The sequence below is a fragment of the Leucopleurus acutus genome, assembly GCF_964270905.1.
Source record: "Leucopleurus acutus genome assembly, chromosome: 4".
Lineage (NCBI taxonomy): Eukaryota > Metazoa > Chordata > Mammalia > Artiodactyla > Delphinidae > Leucopleurus > Leucopleurus acutus.
The window spans coordinates 64,069,140-64,083,390 of record NC_139146.1 but is presented as its reverse complement, the minus strand read 5'-3'; the positions used below and the strand labels follow the sequence as shown (position 1 = coordinate 64,083,390).

Genomic DNA, 14,251 nt, shown 5'->3' with positions numbered 1-14,251 from the left:
TATAATTTACCTCTGTTACTCAGCCTTTGCCGGGTTTGATGAAGTCACTAGGTTACGTCCTTTGTTGTGATTAATGAGACTAGAGAGCTGCCGTCCAGAAAGCGGGAGCTTTTAGCTCTGCTCTTACTGTGTTGTGAATTTGAAGGATTCCATTTTTCTATTTGTTCAGTAAGTGGAACCAGAGCCGACAGTAAAGAGGTAGCACCCTTTATTGGAACAGATAAAGTGCGATAAACTGGTTACCAGAGTACCTGAAGTCTTATGTTGCCATTTAAAGCCAGTTTTCCAAAGTGGCTGTTTCTGTGTGTTTTTTAGCCAAGATGATGTTTGTTAGCCGTAGAGAATCAATAGGATGTTTTCAGTTGTCCTAGTTTGCAAAATCGAAGATGTGGCCTTAAGAGAATGTCTTGGCTTTGCAAAAAGTCGGATGAGCTTCCTGCACGTAATACCTGTGTTTAAAGAGATCTTCCAGTTTTTGTGTTATTGTTAGAAACCACTGGCAGCTGTACGTAGAATAACTTGGATGGCGTAAGACCTTTCAGACGTAGTCTCGAGACCCTTAGGAGGCGTTCTCGCTGCCCAGTCTGTGGAGCTTGCAGAAGGCTTGTGTTCCCTTCCACTTTAGCTGATCGGCCACGCAGATTCCTCTAGTGTAGCCTGCTTCGAGCCCTGCCGCTCTCCGCACTTTTCCACCGCAGGAATGAGACCGGAAGACCAAACCTCCCTTTTGTCCTAACTTCGTTTTAAAAAAGAATATTTTTCCCCAGAGAACTCATTAATTGAGGTGTTTCTTTAGCAAACGGCAGGAAATAAAAACAGAGCTATGTGCTAAATTGATTGTCACTTATCAAATCCAGGTCTTAGGAAGTTAGACTACTCCCTTGAAGGGTATGTCCTTGTGTGGCATAACATGGACCTCTTCCTAACAAATTTCTTCCTTCCTTGTGTGCAACTGGGATCTTTTTTTCTTAACACCACAGTTGGAATCCTGCTGATTTACACACAAACGAAATTATGTTTTCTTGAAGTTCTTTTTTTTCTTTTACCTTTAATGCTAACCTATAACTGAATATTTTTGTTTATATGAAATAATTTGTGATAATTGGAGAAAATGTTGATTAAAGCAGATAAGCAAAAAAAAAGAAGAAAATAAGTCATCAATATTCTTGCCATCCAGAGATCACCAGAATGTCAGTAGTGGTTTTATATCCTTCCAGACTTTTTTGCATTTATGTATTTTATACAAAAATGGTATCATACTGCATATGCTTTTCTGTAACCTGCTTTTCCACATAGTAGTCCTTCATTTTTGAGTAACAAAGTTTAAATTTTTGCAGATAGGGACTTGTAGACCTTAACTTTTAGGGAATATTCACTGTATGTTTGCCACCATAATGATTAAAATCGTGCTTCTAAAAGATTTCCTTTCAAATCTCTTATGATGATATTGTAAGATTTATGAAATTAATATGCACTGTGTGACAAGACTTTGCTTGTTTAACTCTTGAAAGAGCAGGCACAGAATAGCCTGAGATGACAATATGGAAGTTTAAAAAGTTTTTGTTCATTTAGTGATCTGATTCAGGTAAAGGTTTAGTTCTATTCCATAGCTGCTATATACTCCATATACTGACCTGCTGTCCAGGCTTCTGGGAGTAAGATACTAAAAGATTTTACTTTACTTTAATATTCTTTATTAACATTGAGTCTTGGATGTATGCCCATTTAGTCCAGTGCTTTATCAGTGGTGCCAAAAGAGAAGAAAGTTTCCCCTTCACCTCAATTTCAAAGGATAAGTACATACTACAAAGTATCCTAAACATGCTAATAACGTATTGGGGTCTGTTAGTCATAAACTTAGCTAAATTTGCCTTAAATTATAGTGTTCAATATATATTCTGGATTTGTCCACTTCTTCCCATCCCTACTGCTACCACCTTTGCCAGCTAACCATCTCTCACCTGGCATACTGCAGCAACCTCCTGGTCTGGTCTCCCTGCTTCCACTTTGGCTTTCCCCTTGCCACAGCCTAAGGGATCCTTTAAAATGTAAATCAGATTGTGTCACGCCTCTGTTGAAAAGCCTCTCCTCACGTTCGGAATGAAATCCAAACTCTACCAAGGTTTGCCAGGCAGTACATGTTTTGGCACTGCCTTCCTCTCTTATCTTGTATCCGAATGCCTAGATTAGTACCCAGGAGCCTGGTCATGTGGCACTAGCATTGTCCTAGGAACTTGCCAGGCTTGTTCTTGCCTCAGGGCATTTGCATTTGCTGTACCGTGTGGATTCGATCTTTTCCCAGATCTTCCCATGGCTGATTCCATCGTGTTATTCAGGTCTCAGTTCAGCTTCTCCTTCACGGAGATTGCCCCCACAATTATCTCACCGTCCTCTCTTCTTTATTCCATCACTGTCTGGAATTTCATTATTTTTTGTACTCTGTCTCCTATACTGGAAGTTGAACTCTGGGAAGATGGGGACCTTGTCTGTCCTTTTCACTGCAAAGTAGGTGCTCAACGCATGTTGGTTGAATGAACAAACCTGAACACACCTGCATCACTCTTGAACGTACTGTCTATTTTAAACCAGTTCTTTCTATGGAAAACCCCTTATTTTCAGCTTCTTTTTGTAGGGCTGTACCTTGATTCTCCAACTTCAGTAGTTCCTGATGTTTGGGCCAGAGAACAGTCACATTCTACTTTAGACCTATAGAACTAATCCCTGGGAGGAATTGGTCCCAGGTATCTGAATTTTCAACAAGCCCTTTAGGTGATTTGAATGCTTGTCAAAGTTTGAGAATGTGTTAATATTTTAATGGCTTTTCTCTGGGAGATTTCTTCTTGCTCTATAGTAGTAATGATAGCTGTCATTTTGGGGAACACTTTGTGTCAGGTACTATGCTAAAAACTCTAAGCATGTTTTTCATTTAACTGTAGAGCAATTCAGATGTAGGCATTCCAGCTCCCACTTTACAAATGAAAGAACTGAGACATAGTAAGTAGCAGAAAGTTGGATTTGATCCCATGTCTGTTGTCTTAATCACTGTACCCTACTGCCTCTGAACTACAGTGTTTAGAACTGTACACAGTACTTTGGTTTTGATAGGCCATGTTTTTGTTAAGGCCAAAGTAATGTTTTTTGTCCTGTTTCCAGTCGTGTCCTTAATGAAGTCCATTGTTCTGTTGGTCTTTTTGCCTGAGGTTGCATAGCTGGTAGATGACCTCAAGAAACATTCTGCAAAGGTCTTCTTGCTTTGTTGTATTGAATTTTCAGAGCCTACCAGGTTTAAAGTAAATTTGGATTATTTTCTCCTTCCTATGCATTACCTTGCATTCCACACCCCAGAAATCCATCTATCACTTTTTACCTGCTGGTATAGTCATTTGAATTCTTCCTACATTTTTTAAATTGATTTGGGTGTTTTAATATTTGGACAGCCATTGAATCATCATAAAGTGAATAGATTTCTCACTGCAAGACCTCTTTCCAAATGAGTAAAAAAAAAAAAATTGATTGATGCATTAATTTGGAGCAGTTAATCCAGAGAAATACCAGTTGTCTTTACTCTCTTCCTAGTCTTGAAGCCTGACTAACTATGTTTATCTGTTGAAGCTCAGGTCATACATGACCTTTAGCAGAGCTCTATCCTAATCCACCTCAGGATTCTGTAAAGAGCCCTTTGTGGCTCCCATCACTTCACCTTCCATATTATCAGTAAATTGTCTGTGGCTCTCTGGCCTATTCGATTGGGAGGCCCATGAGGTCAGGGAGAACCAATTAAGCAATCAGTAGGCTTGCTGATGGAATAAATAAATGAAGAAAAATCACAACTTTACCTGTATCTGTAAAAAGCAGTACAATGCTAAAAGGAAGTACAGTATTTGTAATAATCTTTTCCCATATAATGTAATAAGACTTAGAACAAAAACTTCAATAAAAGACACTGAATTGTCTAAATTGATAATTAATAGTGATATATTAGTATACGAGTTGTAAAGACTTTGAAGAAAATTAAAGACTCCCGACTGTTACATTGTGGCTTATATTAGGATTTTTTTAAGATTGTAAAACTTCTTAGACAAATATTACTACAGGCTTGTGAGTAAAGGTATTCTTTTGGTGTGTGTTTATGTGCATATTCATATTTTGGCCCATACAAAAAGTGCTAATCATCTGAAATGGTTGGGCATATGTCAGTAGATCCTAACGTAGGTAAAGAAAAGCTTGGGCACTTCAAAGGCATTTTAAAAGAGGGCTGAAAATTATTTGAGTCTGAAATTTAAAAAATGTTACCTGTCTGAATATCAATAACAATGGCATTTACTATTCATGGAGTATATATGCCAGCCTCTTTACTTTCTTTACATACTTTATGTTTAGCTTACACATCGGCCTTCCAAGTCAGATATTGTTACCCCTAATTTACACTGGAGGAAACAGGCTCTGGTTAGGTAAGTTGCCCAAGGAAAAGCCACTGGAACTGTTGGGATTCAAACCCAATTTTCTTTGACCCAAAATTCATATACTTTATATTACAACAGTGTTGACCAGTCTTTTTGTCTTACACAATCATGGAAGTTATAACAAGTAAACGTACTTGTTCTGGCTGTCAGAATATGCTAATAGAACTGCGATCATGAATTGTTTTGTTCTATTTAAGCCTAAATTGGATATGCATTTCTAGTAGTCCCTCTTTCTTTTTTTTTTTTAAACACAAGACACGCTTGTTACTGAAAAGCTGCAAAGGATAGTAATATATAAAGCCAACAACAAAAGCTATAATCCTGTCATTCAGAAGTCATCTCTGTACATGTATTTCCTTCCAGTCTTTTTAAATTCATCTTTGGTACAAGTGAGATGTAATACTCACATAAGCTTGTATTCTTTTTCGGGCATTGTGGAGGGGGTTAACATAGTGAGCTCTTTACTGTGGCCTTAGAAAATTTCTAAACTTGATTTTAAATGGCTACATTTTATAAGATATTTTGAATAAACTGGTTTACTCGAAGTTTTCATTTTATGTTGGACATGAATGTAGTTTCCAGTTTTCACCATTATAAATAATGTGGTGAACCATGGCTTTAAATAGTCAACCAACCAGTCTAATTATTTAAAAAGTCATAATTGGGCTTCCCTGGTGGCGCAGCGGTTGAGAGTCCGCCTGCCAATGCAGGGGACGCGGGTTCGTGCCCCGGTCCGGGAAGATCCCACATGCCGCGGAGCGGCTGGGCCCGTGAGCCATGGCCGCTGAGCCTGCGCGTGCGGAGCCTGTGCTCCGCAGCGGGAGAGGCCACAACAGTGAGAGGCCCGCGTACCGCAAAAAAAAAAAAAAAAAAAAAAGTCATAATTATGACATTTAAATGATTTGAAATGTGATTCAATCATAGTTCAGCAAGTATATATAGCATACATATACTTGTAATCCGAGAAAATTTACATGAGAGTTTTTAATAGAGGTTGCCTGTGAGAAGAGAGTACCTTTTACTTTTGCTTTTTTTTTTCAACTTTCTGTATTTGAATTTTAAAATTAAATGTGATTGCTTTCAAAATTTAAAAAAAATGTTTAACTCCTTGGAAAAGTGTATATTTTTCTATACTAAAACCAATTTTTAGGTGTGTAGCAGGGCTTATATTTTGTTTATAACATTTTAAACTTCATTGCTTTTGTTTTGAAGAAAGTTACCTTCTTATTATTTTCATATTGAATTTTCATTTCCTTTTTTAAATTTAGGTTAAAGAACAGATGTGAGTCTCAGTTTTGTAAAAATACAGAATAAAGCTGGGTTTTGCTCGACTGCACTCATTGACAAGTATTACAGGTGCAGCACTTTCAAATTTTAACAGCTAATAAAGATGCTTCAAATCAAGTTAGGGATATAGTAAGCATCTTCTTCGTAAATGAAGACTTAGAGGACAGTGTTCTGGTTGCTGTCTTGTTTTAACTTATACTTTTAAAAAACAGTAATTTTTTCCTATAGTATGTATTTTGTTGCTTTGTACTCTGGGCAAAGGTAATATAGAAGAAACTGACTTGCTTGAAATTTAGAAGACTTTTTTTTCTGTGGTGCTTACTCAAGTTTCATTTTTTTAAATAACATTGCTTTCTTTATCACAGAGGTTCTAAGCGTTTTTCCTGTCATCATGAATGGCATTGATGTGCAGCTATGTGCAGATATGTCATCTAGGCTATAGCATGGGTGAGAGAAGCTGTGAGTTACCTGAGTTGGGAGAGCAGTAGCCATAACTCCTTTCTGCTTCCAAAAATCATATAGGCAAGGAAGTGAATGGGAGTGATAGTGAGGAAAAGTCTTGATTCTGCTCTAGCTTATTTGAATGGTGTAAATCATTCACAGATTTGTAACATCACTTGTGATATACCTCAGAATTTCAGAACATACTAGTATTTTGTAATACAGCTATTGAAAGCTGGTTTTTTAACATTTGTAAGTAATTTATATCCACTATGACTTGGGGTCACAGAATATGGAATTTTTATATCATCTGTTGAATTTTTCTGTTTCTTATGAAACAACAGCCTTTTTTCCTGAGTTTAAAAATTTTTATTCAGAATATAACTAAGTAGTACTCGAGTAGAAATTTCAGAAAATACTTTTAGAAGATGAAACTTTGGGTTAAGATATTGAGTATAAACAAAAATGATTCAGTTGGAAAGTTTTCCTTTGTTTGACCATTTATAATAAATTTTACCCCGGGATCTTGAGAGAATCTATGAGATTGTTTAAGAGCAAAGAACATCTAGGGAAGGACAGGAAATTTGTAGGTGAGGGACCAAGGTTCAGAACAGAAGACTTCTTTCTTCCCTTTTCGCTTTTATGCAGAAGAGTGATAGCTGAGCCCCAGGAGAATACAAACACCCCAAAGCAGTATACAGAGAACTTGGGCTGAAGGTTGAAGTTACATTTCAAATCTAAGGGCTTAAGAGTTACTGGCTCAGAGCATTTTACAGTTTATAAAGCACTCTTACAAATTCTCACTTGATGAACAGCCCTTTAAAATGAATAGTTTCAATTATCACTCTTGTTTTATAGATAATCTGAAGTCACAGAGAGGCTAATTTATCAATTTCTCAGTAGTGCCGTAACTTAAGTCATTTATCTGAGATATATTCTTTCTGCTATCCCATGCTGTTTTTAGCAAGTGTTGCCTAAGGTGATTCCTAGAATACAATCAAATACAGGTAAGGGAAAAAAGGGTCGCAGAGGAAAGTAAAGGTAATGTCTAAGGTGTAGGAAAATAGGGTCACATTAATGGGGAATTTCCAGAAAAGTGGTGGCAGCCCTGGGGTGGACCTTTAACAGAGTCCTGTTCTGCAGAGACATCAAGGAATTAAGGAGGTAAGGAAATTCTAAATAATCTTGAAGAGTTCAGCTTTTAATAAACATGGGATAGAAGTTAAGTTGGTTAAGTAGTTCTCCTTTTGATCTTTCTCCAGAGAGATTATCACAGAAGTCATTTGTCTGTGATATTTATTTTGGCCATTAATTATATACTGGTATGTGATTATATTATTATATGAATGAATTATAATTAATAATTAACTTGATAGCAAGCTCTTGGAGGTGGGGCATGCCTTTTATTTCTTCTGTATCCTCCTCTGAACTCTTCTGCTAGTTACCTAGTCCCCTGGCGACTTGTTAGATATATCCTTTTCAGGAAAGGAGAAATGAGAGAAGACAGGGGTTTGAAGCCCAGCTCTACTGCGTGACTTTGGGTAAGTCACTGACACTCTCTGGGCCTCAGTTCTTTCCTCTTTATTTTAATTTATTGATTGATTGATTGATTGATTGATTGTACACGGGCCTCTCACTGTTGTGGCCTCTCCCGTTGCGGAGCACAGGCTCCGGACACGCAGGCTTAGGGGCCATGGCTCACGGGCCTAGCTGCTCTGCGGCTTGTGGGATCTTCCCGGACCGGAGCACGAACCCGTGTCCCCTGCATCGGCAGGCGGACTCTCAACCACTGCGCCACCAGGGAAGCCCCGAGTTCTTTCCTCTTTAAATGAGTGGATGAGAACTGGTGCATCCCCAGAGTTTTAAGAGTAACACTTGTCAAGTTTTGGTTTGTTGAATATAAATAAAGACTTAGCATCCTCTAATCTGTACCTTATCTATACAGTGATATCTTGCACAGGCCTCCTGGTCATACTGACCTTGTTTCTTCTATACATTCCCATTCCCATTCTATGAAAAATGAACATTTTGTTGTCATTCTTTCTAGCGTGCTCTAGTCTCTTCCTTTGGAATAGTATGCCCCCAGAAAGAGTATCTATAAGTTTTTTGTTATCCTGTAAAAATGTTTTATGGTAAGATTTTCAGAGGTGGTTTTTATTGTAGTTTTCTCTTGTAAATAGCTAATTCTAGATGGGCCTGTTGATTTGAAAAAAATGTACAACGTAAGAGCTGTGAGATGAGTTTATTCAGTGTCTTACTGAGGACTGTAGCATGGGAGACAGCCTCTCAGGTAGCTCTGAGGAACCGTTCCAACGAGGTGAGGGAGGAGCTGGTGTGTGTGTGTGTTTATGCAGTCAAGTGAAAGGTTACTGCTAGTCGCAAGGATCAGATATCTCAATTTTAGTGCTTTTCTGTGCATGAGAAGATGCAAGAATCTGGGGTCATTGGAATTCTTCCTTAGATATGCATTTTTGACTATCTAGGGGCCCATAAATCCAAAACGCAGAATACTTCATCCTAAATTCTTTCAGTGTGTACTTATAGGTCAGCAATGGTTGTGGCTAATGATTTGATCATTATAGAACTGAATGGTAGGCAACATTCTTTGTTTACAAACAATATAGGGTCACCCTATTGGATCAATTTGGGAGTATTATAAGGAATTTGTTATTGTAATTGCTTGGCTATTAATGTGAATTTTAAAAATTTGTCATGATAGGGACTTCCCTGGTGGTGCAGTGGTTAAGAATCTGCCTGCCAATGCAGGGGACACGGGTTCGAGCCCTGGTCTGGGAAGATCCCACATGCCACGGAGCAACTAAGCCCATGTGCCACAACTACTGAGCCTGCGCTCTAGAGCCCACAAGCCACAACTACTGAGCCCACGCACCGCAACTACTGAAGCCCGTGTGCCTAGAGCCTGTGCTCCACAGCAAGAGAAGCCACCACAATGAGAAGCCCATGCACTGCAATGAAGAGTAGCCCCTTTTTGCTGCAGCTAGAGAAAGCCTGTGTGCAGCAACAAAGACCCAAAGCAGCTAAAAAAATAAAAAAATAAAAAAAAAAATGTGTCATGATAGAATTCAGTAAGTCTTAACTCCTAAGCATAAAGAATTATGGTATTTAAGGTACATAATAGGGTTTATTTCAACATTTAATTTTTAAAAATGACTTTAACTTCCCAGGCATAGCTTTACCGTTTTTTAACAAATAACAGTTGACTGATTTGAACTTGAGTCTGCATCCTTTCCTTGCCCTCTTCCCATCAGAGAATCAGAGATGCAAATGTAGTTTAAGAGAAAAGTATGTCACTAGTAAGAAGTATTAGGAAGTTGGTTGATGGTTATCTCATTTCTGTACTGCTCTAAAGTTGTGTTTATAAGAGTGAAACAAATATACCTAGCATGATTGGTCGTATCTGACAGATGTGGAATGAGTCTTGGTCAGGAATTTACATTGTGACTTCCTGTCCAAGATCTGGCTCATACTGGATGGATGTGTGATCATGGTCAAATTGCTAGCTTATCTGAACCTATTTTCCTCGTTTTAAAACGGATAATTTTCCTGCTTTGACTTTGTCGGAAGGGCTGTTGTTAAGATATGAAAGTAGTTAGAAAGCTACAGGCAAATATAAACTATTATTAGGTATGGCTATGTTTGATTGAGATCCATTTCTGATAAAAAGAATAAAGCAAATGAATATGTTACAAAAAAGTATTGTATACGAGTGAATTTGAACACCTTATTGCATTGAGATGTTGAGTCAGTTGATAAAAGTAATCCCAACAACTAATTATAGCATATTAGTACATAGTACAGTAATGATAGTATTACTGAAATTGATAGGCAAATATTTTGTTCTCCCTGTTTAATATGCAAGGTAGCCAGAGTTTTGGGATAGCTCTGCTCATTTGGTTAATCAGTTTTCTAATTGGCTACTGGGTAAAAACTTGGTATCAGAAAGCTATTTATAGAAAAAAAATATTTTTTAGAGGTAATTACCCCTTTGATATAATTGGGAATAAGATTAAAAATAGACAGCAAACTCAAGTGTAGTCTCCCTGAATGTCTGGGGGGCAGTTCCAGCAGTTTTTGGCACATATGTTTCACTTTCTTGGTTTTATAACTTTGGAGCTTTAATCAATAGCATTGATGCTTTTTAGATAAAAATGCATAGAATGCTTCTTCTGAGTTCCCCATTTCACTGACCAGCATTTCTATTTTCTGTCTTATAAAAACAAATTGCATGCGTTCTAAATTATTACTCTGTATTTTGCCCTTGCTCTGGGTTTTTATTATTTTTTAAGATTTTTGTTTTTGATGTGGACCATTTTTAAAGTCTTTATTAAATTTTGTTACAGCATTGCTTCTGTTTTATGTTTTGGTTTTTTGCCCGTGAGGCATGTGGGATTGTAGCTCTCCAACCAGGGATCGAACCCGCACCGCCCCCTGCACTGGAAGGCGAAGTCCTAACCACTGCATCACCAGGGAAGTCCCTGTTTTTAATTTTTAAATGGGAAGAGTTTTGATACTGTTCTTGATCACTGTAAAGATTTGGCTATTTGGAAGAGTGATTTTATCATAAATCACCTTCTTAAAATTACGGTAGAAAGATAGTTTTTATTCTCTGACCTTGAGTTAGGTTTGGTTATCCCTACTTTCTCAAGAAGAGCCCTATGTTTGCGTGGGGAGAAAGAAGAGTTTTTGTTTTGTTTGTCTGTAAAAATGTATTTATAAAAAATTTAGGTATGTTTGAAATTTTTGATACTAAAAGGTAGAATAGTATCATGCATCCGTATGTACCCATCAACTGGCTTCAACAGTTATTCAGCTTATGGCTGTTTTATTTCATCCATACCTCCCCCTTTGGACGATTATCTTCAACTGGATTCCAGGCATAAAATCTCTTTTAACTGGAAATACATAGTGAGATCTCTCAGAGATAATGACTCTTTTCAGATGTGTCAATTGACTTTGTAATGTTAAAAAAAAATTAGTAATTCCTAAATAACATTTAATCCAGTCAGTGTTCAAAGTTCCTGGTTGTTTCACAATTGTCCTTTTGCTAGGTTAGTTTGAATCAGGGTTCAGACAAGGTCTCTACATGGCATTTGATTGTTAATCTCTTAAATTTCTTCAACTGTAAGCATATCCCTGCCATCTCTTAAGAGTTTTATTTATTTTTTACCACTTATTTATTGAAAAATCTGAGTTTTTCTTAGTTTTGCTGCAGCCAACATTTTTCCTGATTTACAAGAGTTAATATATAATCATTATATGATATTGAAAGATAAAATATACAAAATGAAAACTAAAATCCTGTCACCCAGAGATACCCAATGATAGTTTTGGTATGTTTTCTTTCAACTTTTTTGAGTGTGTTTTTTTTTTTTTGTGGTTTTTTTTGCGGTACGCGGGCCTCTCACTGTTATGGCCTCTCCCGTTGCGAGCACAGGCTCCGGACGCGCAGGCTCAGGGGCCATGGCTCACGGGCCTAGCTGCTCCACGGCGTGTAGGATCTTCCCGGACCGGGGCACGAACCCGTGTCCCCTGCATCGGCAGGCGGACTCTCAACCACTGCGCCACCAGGGAAGACCCTGTGCTTTTTAAATATGTGCATGTGCTTTGCTTGTTTTTATATCCTATTTAATATACCTCTGTGTCGTGTTTATTTCCCCATGTCATTATGAAAGAAAATGAAACATTTGACTGCATAATACTTCACAGTATGTGTCATAATTTAAATATTTCCTTTTAGCCAGAAATTTAGATTGTCCCAATTTTTCACTATGATAAAGCTATGATAACCATGTTAGTACATAAATCTTTGTATTTCAGATTTTTAAATTTTTTTTAATTTTTTTGGTCGTGGTGCACGGCATGCGGGATCTTAGTTCCCTGACCAGGGATCGAACCCACACCCGCTGCAGTGAAAGTGTGAGTCTTAACCACTGAACTGCCAGGGAAGTCCCTCAGATTTTTTTTAAATGAAAGAACCTTAGAAGTGGAGTTATTCACAGGACATGAACATTTTTTGACTTCTGGATTCGTATTGCTGTAAAAGTTATAGCTTGTGATCTCAAATGCAGTCTCCACTTTAAGAATCTGTTTGTATATGCTCCATGTTATTAAGATGTCTTTGCTTGTATTAATGGAATGTGTTTTTCTTTAAATTCTTTGGCTCTTTTAATTGTATTTGAGAATTTTTTTATGCACACATTTTTATGTTGTAAGTTTGTTGATATTTTTCATTGTGTGTATCTTTAGGAAATTCTTCCACTAGAGGCCAAATAAATACTCACCTAAATTGTCTTCTGGAATCACTGATGGGTGTTTTTTCCTTCTTAATTGCTAGCCGATTTTCCTAGGGACCATTTATTAAAATGTTGATCCCATCCTCATTTATTTGTAATTCAAGTTTTGATATATAAATATATATATGGTTGGTATGTTCAGAAAATTCTAGAAAAAAGAATTGATTTCCTATTTACTGGGTTGTAATATTATCTCTTATCTCTCTCCTCCCTCCACCCTCTTTTTTCTGCCTTCCAGCTATAGTATGTATCCAGATGTCTTTGATTCTGAATGTGCCTTGGGAAAAAACCTGAAAGAAAACTAGTCTCATCTTCATCTGTTTTCTTTTATTTTCCTTGTTTCATGTGTATTTTTAAAATGAATTTAAAAATGAATTCCCCCCCCAAAAAAAAATTCCCATTTGCTTTTATTTTAAACTCAATTTACCAAACATTACCAAAACATTATACCAACATTAGTAGTTTGTGACATATACTCTGTTGTTTCAGTATTTTGATTCTCTTAATTGTTAAAGCTTCCACCAGAGAATGAGTAGAGGAAGGGAAAGGTAAAACACTGAAAACTGATTTTACAAAGAATGGTTACCCAGATTTAGGGCAAAGGTTGACTTTAGAAGTATCCATTGTATGGTCTGTTTATATACTTGGTCATTTCTCACTGATAATGGGATTTGGTTTATTTTGTAACACATTCACTTACAGAGTTTAGAATACCTTTTTGTATATATTAATTCTAACCAGGAAATTCAGTGATGATGGAAGGTCAGATAGAGGGTTAAAATAATTTAGCATGTTCAGTTCAAGAGAAAAATTGAAATGTAATTATTTGTCTCTAGAGCTAATGGTTCTTGTACGGGAAGAACAAGACGCTTACTCTAAGGTTATTCTTTTTAAAAGTTAATAGTTTTTGAGTAATTCAGAAGATACAAAGCAGTATACAGTGAAAAGTTTCTTTACTACTTCTGTCCCCTGAATGCTTAGGCTCTCTTCGAGAGGCAACCAGTTATATAATTATTTTTTAATAATTCTTTTTTCCCCCTAAATTCTTATGGTTTTAAACCGTTCGCAAGCATCCATAGAAGAAAATTTATCTGTGAGTTATTAATGCAAGGAAGTTCGGCATCAACCTTTAGTATTTATTTTGGGTAGAATCTTTTGTTTACATGTGTATGTAAATGTTTACATATACGTACAAATTTATGTACCCGTATGTAAATATGTGATTTGATTTAAAAAGTAAAATATAGAAAATTAGGAAAACAAGAAGAAAAAACATCTGATAACCTTAACAGAACCAAGTATAATCGATTTAATGTAGAATACTTCTTCCCTAGGTTTAAATTCTAGACACATAGTAATTTTACATACTTTTTTTCCCATAACTACAAGAATTTCACGTTGAGCATACTGGGTTTCTGACTCATTTCTTATGAAGGATATGAATTTCTTAGTTATATTGCTCTTGGAAGCTGGAGCAGGGAACTAACCCTTATTGAAGACAAGAGGAAATGAGAGGTTGGCAAGAGTAAGGAGGTTAAATAAGGGTACATATTTTTATAATTCAACCTTGAGAAAAATAAAGGAAAAATCAAGCTGCAGTATTTCTGGGTTCTTAGAACTGATTGCTCTTCTTTTTTTGATTTTTTTTTTCTTTTAAGGGAGGATTGGATCTGAGATGTGTAGAGGATAAGCTGACATTTTATTGTTTTGAATGCTTGCATGGAAAAACAGAAATGCCTAATACAC

At 36.8% G+C, this 14,251-nt stretch overlaps 1 protein-coding gene across 1 annotated transcript in view; it reads left to right on the top strand.

Moving 5' to 3' along the window:
- SMIM14 (small integral membrane protein 14) overlaps positions 1-14,251 on the top strand; it is a 71,626-nt gene that overhangs the window by 675 nt on the left and 56,700 nt on the right. The window lies entirely within an intron of this gene.